The sequence below is a fragment of the Gordionus sp. m RMFG-2023 genome, chromosome 2 (assembly GCF_954871325.1).
Source record: "Gordionus sp. m RMFG-2023 chromosome 2, tfGorSpeb1-WG-v2, whole genome shotgun sequence".
Taxonomy (NCBI): Eukaryota; Metazoa; Nematomorpha; class Gordioida; order Chordodea; family Parachordodidae; genus Gordionus; species Gordionus sp. m RMFG-2023.
Window position 1 is genome coordinate 50290980 of NC_088776.1, and position 16688 is coordinate 50307667.

At 25.6% G+C, this 16688-nt stretch overlaps 1 long non-coding RNA gene across 1 annotated transcript; it reads left to right on the forward strand.

The window, feature by feature from the left end:
• Positions 1 to 13213: 13213 nt before the first annotated feature.
• Positions 13214 to 13479, forward strand: LOC135923651 (uncharacterized). Its single transcript, XR_010571256.1, has 3 exons — positions 13214 to 13324; positions 13368 to 13385; positions 13437 to 13479. It is a non-coding gene; the product is annotated as an uncharacterized LOC135923651 (long non-coding RNA).
• Positions 13480 to 16688: the final 3209 nt, after the last annotated feature.

Below are 16688 nucleotides of genomic sequence, written 5' to 3' on the forward strand. Positions count from 1 at the left end.
GTTTGATAGAATATCATCGTTTGGGCTATACCTAACTTCAATAAAAGTGTGTTCTTTAAAAACAAAGTGAGGTTCCTGGGTCATGATATTGACGCTAAGGGGATTCATGCTAATCACGACAAAATTGAAGCAATAATTAATATGCCAGAACCAAAATCAGCGGCTGAATTATCAACATTTCTGGGAATAGCTGGCTACCATAGAAAATTTTTGAACAATTTTTCAGAAATTGCCGATCCTCTATATAAGATTGTCAGCAAAGAAAAATGGGCTCGGAACCTAGAACACTCTAAAAGTTTTAATGATCTTAAGAAGTTGATTAGTCTTCCACCTGCTTTGACATATTTTAACCCTGAATTACCTATTGGGATAGCCACTGACGCATCGAAATGTGGTTTAGGAGCTGTACTATTTCATACTGAAAAAGATGGTAAAGAAAAACCTTTAGCTTTTGCTTCAAGAACTTTATTAAAATCCAAAATGAACTATACCAATATTGAGCGTGAGGCTCTCGCTATTATGTTTGCTATAAGGAGGTTCCAGGAATACTTAATCGGCACAAAATTTACAATTATTACTGACCATAAACCTCTAGTTCACATTTTTACCAAGGGTCTTAAGGATAATAGCGCCATGTCCTTAAGACTCCAGAAGTGGAATATTACATTAGGAGGATATGATTTTAATATAAAGTATAAAGCCGGTAAATATAATGTTGTTCCTAATTGTCTCTCGAGATTACCACAAGAATGTCATGATGAAACTATTGAAAATATCACTATAATAAATGAATATGGGGATTTACCTATTAATTTTAATCAAATTCGTGATGAAACTTTGAAAGATATGGAATTAAAACAAGTCATAAATGATATTAAAAACAACAGGCCTATAATGAATAATATTTATAAAAACATTGAATTGGAATTAAGTATAATTAAGGATTGTCTTTACAAAAGCAACAGAATCATAATTTCGTCTTCTATGAGAAAAAATATACTACAGTCATTACATGAAGGTCACTTGGGAGCAGGAAAAATCAAATCCTTAGCCAAAGATTACATGTGGGGGCCTGGTATAAATAATGACATAGTAATGGAAGTGAAAAGTTGTGACGATTGTAACATATATCATGATAATCCTATAAAGATACAAAAACCATGGGTTTCGGTAACCAAACCTTTGAAAGGAAACACATAGATTATGCGGGTCCGTTTTTCACAAAAAATTGGTTGATAATAGTCGATGTCTACAGCAAATTTCCAATTATTATTCCTGTTAAAAATATTACGACTGATGTGACTTTAAAAGAAATCTTAAAAACTATTTCGCTATATGGAATACCTGAAACTATAGTTACTGATAACGGCACTAACTTTTTTGAAAAATTTTGCAAAAATTTCGGTATCAAACATGTGCTCACATCTGCTTATCGCCAGCAATCTAATGGCCAGGTAGAACGCATGGTGAGAACGTTCAAAACACATATGAAAAGGAATATTAAAATTGACCTAAATATCGCACTTGGCAAATTTTTATTTAATTACAGAAATACGCATAATGATACAGGAGTTACACCATCTCAGAGAATATATTAATCGAGATATTAGAACTAAATTTAAAACCGTTGGAGGAGAAGGAGAATAAAATAAACGTTACTTACCACGTAATAGAACCTTTAACGTAGGAGATTTTGTTTGGTACAAAGTACAAGGTGATGATAAATGGTGCATAGGTATGATCGCACATAAAGAAAGTGACATGATGTTCCAAATTAAGACAGAGAAAGGTATTTTGAGGAGACATTTGGATCAAATAAGAATTAGAAACTGTTTTAACACAATTGTTAACTATGACTCTAAGGATTCTTTTAAGGAGTGAAGTGTGGACAAAAATATAAAAATAACTGATAATAACGATATAATACCTATTTCTAGACCTGTGCGAATTAAACAAAAACCTGTTTATTCAAAAGACTACATAACTTAAAATATTAAATTGCATAAAGTAAAAAAAAAATTAAAAAGCTTACACTAAAACGCAAAAAAATTAAAACGCTGAAAATATTATAAAACAATCTTATTGATTTATCATTCTTCGTTTATTCTTATATCCAATATGATGAACTATTATTTCTTATTATTCGCAACTTACTGATGATAATAACAATTTAGAAAAATGATAATAATAACAACTGAGTACTACCAAGCAAGCTATATGACAAAATCATGATTTACGGAGACAACTTACGATAAGGATATCAAGCTTGCGATTCAAACAAACCAACGTACAAACACAGTAAACGATTGGGACAAGCCAACGATATGATGACTTGTGAAACAACTTGATGAACAAACTAACTACGATAACATAATTAAAGTGTGAAGGCTTTTTAGAAGAAGGAGAATGTTATATATTCAAAATTGAATTATATTTTTAATCTAATTTTTCTAACCTTACCTAACATTACTTTTTGTTTTTCGTTTAGAAATTTATAATTTTAATCTAATTTTTGTAACCTTACCTATTATTACTTTTTATTTTTCGTTTAGAAATTTAACATAATTTTTGTAACCTTACTTTTTGTTTTTCGTTTTGATTATATGTATTCTAATTTATATTTTTAGATAATATATATATAGTGTGTGTACGAAGATAAAGATATATAATAATAATAATTTTAAATAAAATATATTTTTACTTACTCGCACGTTTATCATGAATCTCTTCAACATGTAAGCAATTTATATTTTTGCCCATTTGAGTCTAAAAAATTCAAATAATTTTAAAAATAATGATTATGACAATTGTCACCTTTCTATGGTGCATCCTCATGAAATTTTAATTTAACATGTTTACAATCTATATTTTTATCCATTTGTGTCAAAAAAATTCAAAAAAGTTTAAATATAACGATTTTGACAATTGTCACTTATCTAAAGTACATCTTTGAAATTTTATTTTAACATGTTTGCAATACTTATTTTAGCCCATTTACGTCAAAAAAATTCAAAAAGTTATAAAATAACGATTATGACAATTGTCACTTTTCTATGGTACATCTTCATGAAATTTTAATTTAACATGTTTACAATCTATATTTTTACCCATTTGGTCGAAAAAATTCAAAAAACTTAAAAAATAACGATTATGAAAATTGTCACTTATATAAGTTACATTTTCACTAAAATTTTATTTTAACATGTAAGCAATACTTATTTTAGCCCATTTACGTCAAAAAAAGTTTAAAAATAATGATTATGATAATTATCAATTATCTAGGATACATCTTCACTGAAGTTTTATTTAAAAATGGCAATATTTATTCTAGCCCATTTTGGTCAAAAAAATTTAAAAAACTTTAAAAATAACGATTATGACAATTGTCACTTATCTATGGTACATCTTCACTGAAATTTTATTTAAACATGTTAGCAATACTTATTTTAGCCCATTTACATCAAAAAAATTCAAAAAAGTTATAAAATAACGATTATGACAATTGTCACTTTTCTATGGTACATCTTCATGAAATTTTAATTTAGCATGTTTACAATCTATATTTTTACCCATTTTCAACAAAAAAATTCAAAAAACTTTATAAACAACGATTATGACAATTGTAAATTTTCAATGGTAAATCTTCATGAAATTTTAATTAAGCATGTTTACAATCTATATATTTACCCATTTGCAACAAAAAATATCAAAAAACTTTATAAACAACGATTGTGACAATTGTAACTTATATCTAAGGTACATCTTTACTGAAATTTTATTTTAACATGTAACAACTTATATTTTTGCCCATTTACGTCAAAAAATTGTAAAAAAACTTTAAAAATAAAGATTATGACCATTGTCGCTTTTATATGGTATAGGGTGGGACCAATACAAATATAATATTGGTTTACAATACCAATACCAATATAAACCAATATATATTTAAATATTGGTATTGCTTTTACAACCAATACCAATACCAATTACCTAAATATATTGGTTTTGATATATTGTTTAAATACAATTTTAACCAATACAATATTAAAAATAGCATAATTATTTGGGTTTATCGTGGATAATTATATCGTGGTATTTTTTTTACTTTCATTATAAAAACTGATTACATCTGTTATTTCTTCCAAATACTACTGTGATATCAATATTTCTGTTATTTATAATTATAGTTTATTTTATTATGGAAGTAAATTTTTTACATGATATCTCACAATTTTATCTACTTATTTTGGATATTATAATAAATGAAGACCAAATAGAGTTAATAAATATAGATTCTGTTGGTATTAATAATAATAACGATAATGAACAAGAAGAATTATCAATATCTAATAAAAGACTAAATTCAGCAAAAATCTGGGAATTTTATACTACTTGTGATAATAAAGAAATAGGCAATTTGTAATAAATGTAAAAAAAAATATCACTTCCCAATTTTGGAACCTCAGGATTATGGACACATCTTAAATCCATCCACCCAACATTATATAAGAAATGTGAGCAAATAAATATCGGCAGTAAAAAAATTAAGACAATAAAATCAGTTTTACTTAATAATATAAATAATAAAGCTAATTTAAATAATTTAATAATAAACTTTTTCATTCAAAATAATTTAGCCTTTTCAATAGTTGAGGATATCACTTTTAAAAATTTAATAGCATATGTAACCCTTCACTAACATTAGCTTCTATAAAAACACTAAAAATAGAAATTATGAAACATTATCATAGTTCTTTTATCAATTTAAAATCTGTTACATCTAAATTTTCCTTAACAATGGACATTTGGTCCTCTCCAAATAAAATACCCTTTATGGGCATAACAATTCATTATATTAATAATGATTTTAAATTAAATAATCATTTATTAGATTTTATTCCTTTTAAATCAGCACATAATTCTATTAATATTTTTAATTCTGTATTAAAAGTAAAATTTGAAATTGATTTTTTTTTGCATTACATTAGACAATGCAAGTAATAATTTAGCATTTCTAAAAATTTTAAAACATAAAGATAATTTTGATAATGTGTGCAAATGCTTTTGCCATATTATACATTTGGCGGTCATGACGGCATTGGAACCCTTAAATACAACTTTAAAAAAAATAATAAATTTTTTTAAAATTTTTAAACTTTCTATACCAAAATTAATAAACTCGAAAAAATTTATCTTGAAAAAAATCCACACTTAAAATTTCCTCACCCAATTTTGGATATATCAACACGTTGGAATTCAACATACCAAATGCTTGAAAGAACAATATTGCTCAAACCCTATTTGACAACATATACCAATCATTTACAAAATACCAATCAAGAAAATTATATTAGTGCCTTAGCCTGGAATAATATAGAAATATACCGAGAATTTCTGGAACCATTTAATTTTGCTACAGAGATGGCCTCATGTGCTACTCCATCAATTTCAACAATTATTCCTTTATATTCCAGTATTTTTGAGCATGTGGAGAGTTATAATAATAATCCACTATTTTAAAGACAGCTTCTTTATCTGCCTTAACAAAACTTAATAAATACTATAATTTTAATAAACACCTCTTTATTATTGCAACAATTATTGACCCAAGATTTAAACTATCAAGTCATTTATTACAGCATTATAATATGAAAACTCTTATTGGATATCTTACTAATGAATACAATATTTATAAAATAAATGATAACAATTCAGCGGAACTTACAGATGAAGCACAAAATAACAAAAAATTGTCCTTTTGTGACAAAATTTATCAGGTGAAACCTCATAATAATAACAACTTAGAAATAAGTAAATACGTAGATGAAACCACAATTTCCAATGATACAAATCCATTAGATTGGTGGAAATTAAATAAAAATAGATATCCAGTATTATCAAAATTTGCCAGAGATTATCTAGCAGTTCCGGCCACCTCATCTAGCTCTGAAAGGGCTTTTTCAGAAGGACGGTATGTTATAACAGACCAACGTTGTTCACTAGATGAGCATACTATACAAGCTTGCCTGTGCCTAAAAAGTTGGATGAGCATGCAAGATTCTTCTTAAATATATTTCCTCTTATATTAAAATTATATCATTCTTTTGCATTATATTTTGTATAAATAGACAGTTATGTTACATTTTTAGTTTACTTATTTTGCTATGTTCTTTGTGATAAATAAAATGGTTCAAAATCAATACGTTTATTATTGTTGATACAAAAAATACATGATTAAATCAAAAATTTTATATTCACATCACCTAATAAATTCCTAGTTTAAAAAAAGAATTTGAATTCAGTAAAATTTTGAGAGTTGGTTCTTAGCCCTGATTTTATGGTATCATGATTTTTTTCCCCATGTTTATTTAAAATTAGAAATTAAGGGTTTTATAATCACTATTTCTATTCTTTTAATTAGTAATTTGAATTTAAACCAATACCAATATAAACCAATAGTTACCAATATAAACCAATACCAATAGCAATACCAATACAAGAAATAGAAAATATTGTTTAAACCAATACCAATATTTTAGACCCAATACCAATACAATATTTTGTTAATATTGGGTTTTTACTATTGGTTCCCAACCCTAATATGGTACATCCTAATTGAAATTATAATTTAACATGTTAAAACTACATAATTTTGCACATTAGCTTTAAAAAAAATCTAATATGTTTAAAAATACCGATTATGATAATTGCCATATTTCCAAGGAACATCTTCATTGAATTTATAATTTAACATCTTTACAATATAAATGATATTTTTACCCTTTTGAGTCAAAAAATTTCAAAAATCTTAAAAATAACGAATATGACAATTGTCACATTAAAATATTATCCTTAAAAAGATCATAAAATAACATAAATAAGTTAAATAAAAATATTTTAAAAAAAATTATTTAGAAAACCCATCTCTTTTAATATACTTGAGAAATAGATAATTTTACAAAAATGATAAAAAAAATTATAAAAGATTTACCTAAAAATTGCATATTTATTTATAATAAATTTCACAAAAGAATTCCTCAAAAAAGATATATTTACAAAGAAGATTAAGTTTTTATCATAATATGTTCAAACTTTTTTAACTTCAAGAAATATTTTTCACTTAAAATCTTGGGCGTGAAAATTACTAATAAATTGTAACAAAAATAATATTAAAATAGTAGCATATCATTTTTTATTTAAAAACATCAAATATTAAATAATATGTTGTTTTCTTTTAAATAAATGCATTCGCAATATATTTATTGTTTCGCGGTAATGCGCTCGGGATAATGCGCTCGCGATAATGACTTCGCGCAAACAATTCGTGATAAAAAACTCGCTGTAAAGTGTTCGCGTAAAATGTTTCGCTAAAATGTATTCGCTCTAATAAATTCGCGGTTAAGGTTTCGCGAAAATAAATTCGCGACAATGGCTTGGCAAAATTGTTTTCGCTATAAATGTTTCGCGGAGATAAATTCGCAGAATTGGTTTCGCGATTTTACCTTAGTTATAAAAACTTTTCGCGATAAACGACATTCGCGATAAAAGTTTCGCGATAAAGGTTTCGCTGAATTGACCTGATACAGATTTTCGGTGATATGAAAGATGTTATATTTTATATTGATGACTTATTAATAACTGGAAATAACGATGAAGCACATAACATCAAAAAGGTGTTTAAGAGAATATTATCGTACGGGTTATTACCTAACTTCTCCAAAAGTTTATTTTTTAAAAACAAAGTGAGGTTCCTGGGTCATGATATTGACGCCAAGGGGATTCATGCTAATCACGACAAAATTGAAACAATAATTAATATGCCAGAACCAAAATCAGTTGCTGAATTATCAACATTTCTGGGAATGGCTGGCTACTATAGAAAATTTTTGAACAATTTTGCAGAAATAACCGATCCTCTATATAAAATCGTCAACAAAGAAAAATGGGCTTGGAACTTAGAACACTCTAAAAGTTTTAATGATCTTAAGAAGTTGCTTCCTCCTGCTTTGACATATTTTAACCCTGAATTACCTACAGGGATCGCCACTGACCCATCTAAATGTGGTTTAGGAGTCGTATTATTTCATACTGAAAAAGACGGTAAAGAAAAACCTATAGCTTTCGCGTCGAGAACTTTAAAAATCCGAATTGAATTATACCAATATTGAGCGTGAGGCTCTCGCTATTATGTTCACTATAAAGAGGTTCCAGGAATACTTAATCGGCACAAAATTTACAATTATTACTGGCCATAAACCTCTTGTTCACATCTTTACCAAGGGTCTTAAGGATAATAGTACCATGTCCTTAAGACTCCAGATGTGGAACATAACATTAGGAGGATATGATTTTAATATAAAATATAAAGCAGGTAAATACAATGTTGTTCCTGACTGCCTTTCAAGATTACCACAGGAAATTAGTGATAATGTAATTGAAAATTTTGAAATTGAAACATTTGCATACCACGACTCTCCTAAGAAGGACGGAAGTGTGGACAAAAATATTAAAACTAATGATAAAAATATTGTAACACCGATTCCTAGACCGAAACGAAGTAAACAAAAACCTGTTTATCTAAAAGATTATATAACTAAAAATATTAAAATATATAAAAATAAATTAAATACTAAAACACGAAAAAGTAAATTAAATACTAAAACGCAAAAAAAAAATTAAAAAAAAACGCTAAAAATATCATAAAAAAAAATAAAAACGCTAAAATATTATCTAACAATCTTGTTGATTTATCATCCTTTTATTATTCTAACATCCAAATTTGATCAATTCTCTAATTATTCATATATTCTGAAATCCTATTTAATAATGATAATTTTACAACTGGTGATAATAACAATTTTGTAAAATTGACAATGATAACGACGGAGATTGACGATAAGCCTACGTACTTGGAACGATATTATCAAGCCAACGATTACAAAGACTATGAATGACTTGAACAATCAAAATGAACAACCATTTGAACGACAAATTTTCCATGACAGCTCAGATGGATTATGGGAAGGCTTTTCAGAAGAAGGGGAATGTTAATCGAGATTGATTTTTTAAATTTGTTTAACTTAAATTGCTATTATTTTAAACATGTTAGCCTGTAACCATGTATTTCGTTAAAATTGTTTTTTTTATGATACATATATATATATATATACCTTATTTTATATTTATTTTTAGTATCATTTTTTAGTTTTAGATATATTTATAATAAATAAAACATTTTTTCTTGTCCATACAATACCACCGTTATTGATATATAACATTAATATTATATTTTTTTTCAATAATGGTGAAAATTATAACTTATTTGTAATTTTATAGTCATTTTTGACTTTATACTAAGCATTTCTATTAATTGAATTTAAAATTATTATTAAATAATATTATCCCAAAAATATATTGAATAAAATTTTTATTTAAAGATACTTGTATCCTTTGCTTAATTAAAATTCTCAAATACAAGATACTTTTAAATTATAGTTACAAATTAAATTAGAATAGTTTATAAGATACAGTTTTTAATATTTATTTGTGAAGAACATAATATACACATATATAAGAATGAATATTTGCAATAATTAATAAAACTTTTAATGATGAGTTAATTATAATATTCAAGCATTTTAATATTAGTATTAGCTCATTCTTAGCATAGATTGAGAAGGGAGGCAAGTATTTTTAATAGGAGTTGAAATATTAATTTGCATAAGAATATTTAAAATATATCATTATTTTTTAAAATAATCATATAAATATTTATCATAAGATCTTTGCCGTTTAGGCGTGTACCAAAACTATTATGTGGGTCGTTTTTTTTATGTTAAATTGTGAATTCATTCATTTATGGTAATGAATATTTTTTTGATTATTTTGAGTAATCATTCTTTTTGCAAAATAAATAAAAAGAATTTATATATTTGTAAATTAATTATATTATTAATCAATTTATATTTGTTTTGTAGTAGATATAAAAAGAGAAATAAACAAAATTAAATCATTGTTTCCTTTCAATTTTTAAAATATTATTTTGAAAAAAAAATTTTTCATCAAAATTTATTAGTTTCGGGTCAATTTTTAGAATAATAAAAAAACAAATAAGAAGAAAGTAAAAAATAAAAGAAAAATAAAAATAAAAATAAAAAATGATTAAAAACAGTTTAAATACACATATATATTTTGATAAACCGAAGAAAACCCACCGATTCCTCTTTAAAATAAAGTACCTCCCAGTGTAACATTTAATTGTCTTCCCTTTTTGTAAAATTTAATAAAAACTTAATAACCTTTCTATTGAAGCTGATGAAGGTATTGCAGTATTATATGTATAAAATATTTCCATAATGGAAGGATAATAATTAAGCATTTACAATGTTCGACTTTCTTTAGTATAATTTAAAACCTCCAGCTCAATGTTATTTGTATTATTGAACTCAGCAACATTTCCAAAGGAAAAATATCTTTATTAGTTAATCTATTGGTGTTATAATGTGGGCTTGATTATATATTCTGTTTCTTCTATTAATATATTTTGAAATAAATTTATTTATTATCCGACTCAATCCAAAAGTTCTTAAAATATGGATGTGATATTGATGTCAAAAAATCTCATTATATTCAAATCGAAGGATAATATTTTCTTAAAGTCTTTAGCCCACATCATCTTAGGCAGCTTTTAAAGGAAGACAATATTAAACTTGAATTTTTAAGATAACCTGTGCCCCTTTTAATTACATATAAATAATATATTTTAATATGTTTAACAAAATTTTTGTTTAACCCTTTTTCATTTTTTTTATTTATACAGGTTATAAATCTAGCCTGTAAATTGTCTTTTAACCAATGATATATATGTCATTGCTTTTAACTCTTATTATGAAAAAATTTCCACATAAAATTTTAAGATAGGGATATTATTCAGGGGACCCTATTTCCATAATTTAAATTTCACTACTTTCTTCTTCACTATCATGAGTGTTAGTCATCCTACAAATTAAAAATATTAGATAAAATTGGCAATGATATTCTATCGAGTTACATTTATTTATAAAATATAATCTTTATTTATTTCGTTTTATTTTTCATCAATCTATCTTAATATGAGTTGTCCAGCTAACTTTGGCTGTCAATATATTAAAATATTGTGGAAAAAATAAGGAATTTAATACAAGATTCTTGAAGAAAAATATATAATGTGATATGTAAAATTTTAAACATGAATATTAAAAGTCTGTAATCAAGAAAATGAAAATGAAAAACAAGATTCTTTTCATAATAGAGGATCTTAGATACGGATACTTATTTTCACTCGTATCTTATATATAAATATTCACGGTACTACCCAACTTTGGAGGGCACGCGTGAATAATGTCCCATCATCAGATATAGATAAAAGGATTGGGATAGACCAGTTAGAGCACACTGCGCTAAATCCTTATTATCTAGCATGATCCCAATAAAGCGTTCTCTCTTCACCTCCTTACTTAATGAATCCTGGTATTTGGAATTAATCCCTTCCATTTAACTTGCAAAGAATAAGGCAACTAACGATAGGTGCGTGGTGCGAGTCAGTAAAAATATATTTTATTAACTAATTTCTTTTTCTTTTCTTAAGGTATATATACATTTTTTTATAAGTCCAAATTAGAATACAAACGAAAAACAAAAAAGTAAAAATATTATAAAATATAAAAAGTAAGGTTACGCCGAAAGTTATAAAAATAAGGTTACGCCGTACATATAATAAAGTTATTACAAAAAATAATAAAAAATTACATTACAAAAAAATAATAATTAGAATAACTCAACATTCTCCCTCTTCTGTTAATTTCATCGGAGAAGTAATAGAGAATTTGTTGTCCAAGTGGTTTATCGTTTTGGTAATCAAGTTGTATCACAAATCATCATAACGTTGGCTGTCCCAATCGTTGGTTTGTTTAAATCGATTTTGCACGTTAGCTTGTTTAAATCGCAAGCTTGATATCCTTATCGTAATTTGTCTCCATTAATCATAGCTTGTTTGATAGTACTCAGTTGTTATTATTATCATAAATAAGTTGCGAATAATGAGAAATAATAGTTCATCATATTATAAAAATAAGTGAAGAATGATAAATCAATAAGATTGTTATATTTTTAGCGTTTTAATGACTTTTATTTTTTCGCGTTTTAGTGTTTAATTAATTTTTGCATTTTAGTATTTAATTTATTTTTATTTATTTTCAATCTCCGAGGTTAAAATATGCAAATAAAATATTATTCACATTTCCCTCTCTTTAAATAAAAAATTTAAATTTCACACCCTAGTTTTAATTCAAAAAGTGTTACTTCAAAAGCTTTATTTCAAAAACATTTTTATCATATTAAGTATTACTTATAAGGGTTATTTAAATCAATCCCTTTTAATTCATATGTTTTAATTACATTTTAATATATTTAAAATTAAAGTTTTATCTTCTTGTTTAGGATTTTTAATGGTTTATATTTAATTATATCTAAGAATTCATCTTTAGGTTTAGTTAATTTACAACAATTGGTCATTATTCAAGAAATCAAAAAATATCAATAATTTTCTAAAGGCTTTATGTGTGGTCTATATCCATTATGATTTTACATTTTAGTATCAATATTTCACTAAGAAATTATAAATAATTTTTTAAAGGCTTTTTGTGTGTTCAAATATATCCATTATGATTTTACATTTTAGTGATTTTAAAAATTTATAACATGCCTTTATCCTGGCATAAAATCTTAATTTTTAATAACTATTCTTCTTACGTGGATTAGAATAATAAGTAATCATCATTGGTCTCACAAAATAGAATTCATAACCTATCGTTCAACTTCCATATCAGTTCTTTCTAGGTTGTCACATTAGGTTAGGTGCTGGTTATCATATTCCAGTCCAACATCCAGAGCCGGTGTAATATTGTAGAAACAATACCATCTAAAATCAATACGGTATTGATTCTACAATATTGTAAAAACAATACGGTATTGATAATTTATGACCGAACCTCAGCTTTTACGAATCAAATTGAAATTTTTTAAGAATACCGTATACAAATTGTTACTACCGTTTACAATTGAAATTTTTTAAGAATATTGTATACAAATTGTTACTACCGTTTACAAATTTTTGAATATCCATATATAGAAACAGGAGAACAATCAAATTGAAATTTTTATACAAATTGTTACTACCGTTTACAAATTTTTGAATATCCATATATAGAAACAGGAGAACAAATTAGTACACAGGAGAACAAATTAGTACACAGGAGAACAAATTAGTACACAGGAGAACAAATTAGTATATTTAAATTATAATTATAAATTTATATCAATTAATATAGATACAGGAGAACAAATTAGTACATTTAAATTATAATTTTATATTTATATCCATTAAAATACTAAAATAGAGTTTACAAATTACTACTTATATAGAAACACAGGAGAACATATTAGTACATTTAAATTATAATTATAAATTTATATCAATTAATATAGATACAGGAGAACAAATTAGTACATTTAAATTATAATTTTATATTTATATCCATTAAAATACTAAAATAGAGTTTACAAATTACTACTTATATAGAAACACAGGAGAACATTAAATTATAATTATAAATTTATATCAATTAATATAGATACAGGAGAACAAATTAGTACATTTATTATAATTTTATATTTATATCCATTAAAATACTAAAATAGAGTTTACAAATTACTACTTATATAGAAACACAGGAGAACATATTAGTACATTTAAATTATAATTATAAATTTATATCAATTAATATAGATACAGGAGAACAAATTAGTACATTTATTATAATTTTATATTTATATCCGTTAAAATACTAAAATAGAGTTTACAAATTATTACTTATATAAAAACACAGGAGAACATATTAGTACATTTAAATTATAATTATAAATTTATATCAATTAATATAGATACAGGAGAACAAATTAGTACATTTATTATAATTTTATATTTATATCCATTAAAATACTAAAATAGAGTTTACAAATTATTACTTATATAGAAACACAGGAGAACAAATTAGTATAATTAAATTATAATTATAAATTTATATCAATTAATATAGATACAGGAGAACAAATTAGTACATTTAAATTATAATTTTATATTTATATCCATTAAAATACTAAAATAGAGTTTACAAATTACTACTTATATAGAAACACAGGAGAACATATTAGTACATTTAAATTATAATTATAAATTTATATCAATTAATATAGATACAGGAGAACAAATTAGTACATTTATTATAATTTTATATTTATATCCATTAAAATACTAAAATAGAGTTTACAAATTATTACTTATATAGAAACACAGGAGAACATATTAGTACATTTAAATTATAATTATAAATTTATATCAATTAATATAGATACAGGAGAACAAATTAGTACATTTAAATTATAATTTTATATTTATATCCATTAAAATACTAAAATAGAGTTTACAAATTACTACTTATATAGAAACACAGGAGAACATATTAGTACATTTAAATTATAATTATAAATTTATATCAATTAATATAGATACAGGAGAACAAATTAGTACATTTAAATTATTATTTTATATTTATAAAAAGAATACAGTATCAATAAAAGAACCTTTAAATCGACAATTATAGAGAACTTCACAAAATTTTTCATGAATCAAATAGGTACATTTAAATTATAATTATACATTTATATCAAGCATTAACAGAAAAATATAATACAATAAAGGAATATTTAGTTACAGGAAAGTATCCTATATTTCTTAAAAACCATCCAGGGAAAAAAAGTAATTATAAATGCATGGCAAGCAAATTTATTGTTAAAGATGATGTTCTTTACAGAAAAATAAAGAATAAAGAAAGTAAATATGATCACAAAATAATCATTTTCTATTTATTTTTTAGCTTTAGTAATAATGGAAGAAGAAGAGAAACAAAGAGTAATATCTATTATTCACCAAGGATCAGATATATCCTTAGAGTCTAAAGCTATTGGTGCCCACCTAGGTATTAATAAAACTCAACTTAAACTCTCTGAAAGGTACTTATTATGATGTTAGAATTCTTAATTTTGTGTTTATAGATATTGGTGGCCAAAATTATTTCAAGACACTATTGATTTTATAAAATCATGTGATAGATGTCAGAAGGCTAATGTAAGATTTACCAAAATTTCTTCCACTTTGCATCCAATAGATGTACCACCTTTTCCATGGGCTCAAATAGGAATTGATCTTTGCAGCCTGCCCACTTCAGAAGAAGGCTACACGTGTATTGCCGTTGCCTCTGATTATTTCACAAAATGGGTTGAGGCAGAACCCATGAAATCCAAAACAGCCAATGAGACATGTAAATTTATATACGGTGTGATTTGCCGCCATGGCTGCGCAAATGTAAATCAAATTATATAAATACATATCGATTAAAAAATATGAATTTATGATAATTCTATCTTATAAACTTTTCATTTTATACAATATAGATACAAATCAATGATCAAGGAAGAGAGTTTGTAAATGAGATGGCTACTAGACTGCATAAAATGACCGGGACAGAGCAACGCATTTGCAGTGCGTACCATCCTCAAGCTAATGGCTTAACTGAGAGAAATAATCGCACTATTCAAAACCTAATGTTAAAGGTTTTAGGAAATGATCAGACCAGTGGCCTAAAGTTCTTCCAGGTGTACTGTTTGCAATGAGAACAAGTGTACACAAATCAACAGGATTTACCCCATTTTATATGTTATATGGTCGGAATGCAAAGCTTCCATCAGACTTAAATTCCACAACTAAGCCTGATATTTTAAGGAAATAAATAATGATCCTGAAAACTCTTATGTAAATAATATTGATAATGACTTTGACGAGAGTGAATTGTTAAATAGAATAATGAGCATGTCAGTCGTATGGAAAAAGGCGAAAGAAAATATAATTGTTGCCCAAGATAGACAAAAAAGAGATTATCAAAAAAGGCAAAAGGATAAAATATCGTATGAAGTTGGACAACTGGTCCTAATCTGGAACTCCCGTCGTGCTGATCGAAAGGGTGGAAAAATGTCTGATCCTTGGCTTGGTCCATATGTAATTGATAAAATACATGATAAAGATATTTATAGTGTGAGTAATAAAGATAATACTCCATTAAAGCAAAAATATAGCGGGTGTAACCTTAAGCCCTACATCCAACAATCTAATAACGGAGATGAGGCAAAAGAAGATTCTACCGATATTAAGATAATATTATATAAGGAGCCTGATACTTCTCCGTTACCTTACCTTGCCACCAATTATGCATGAAAGAAATATCATGCTAAGAGGTTGGGCATCCCATATTCTTTATTAACAGAAAGCAATGATAAAACTAAAAATTTAAGTTATCTTCCTAATTTTGAGATAGTTCTTGGTGACGGTAATTGTTTTTATCGGTGCTTAAGCAAAGAAATCTCAGGGAGTGAAGATCACCATGCAATTATAAGGGGGTCTATTACCTCTTATATGATGCATTTTGAAAATAAAGATATTTTTAGTGATTTTATTGGAAAAGATATAATCACACATATAGTTGATACAAAAAAATATCAACTTGGAACGTGGGCAGATGAACTAGATATTGTAGCAT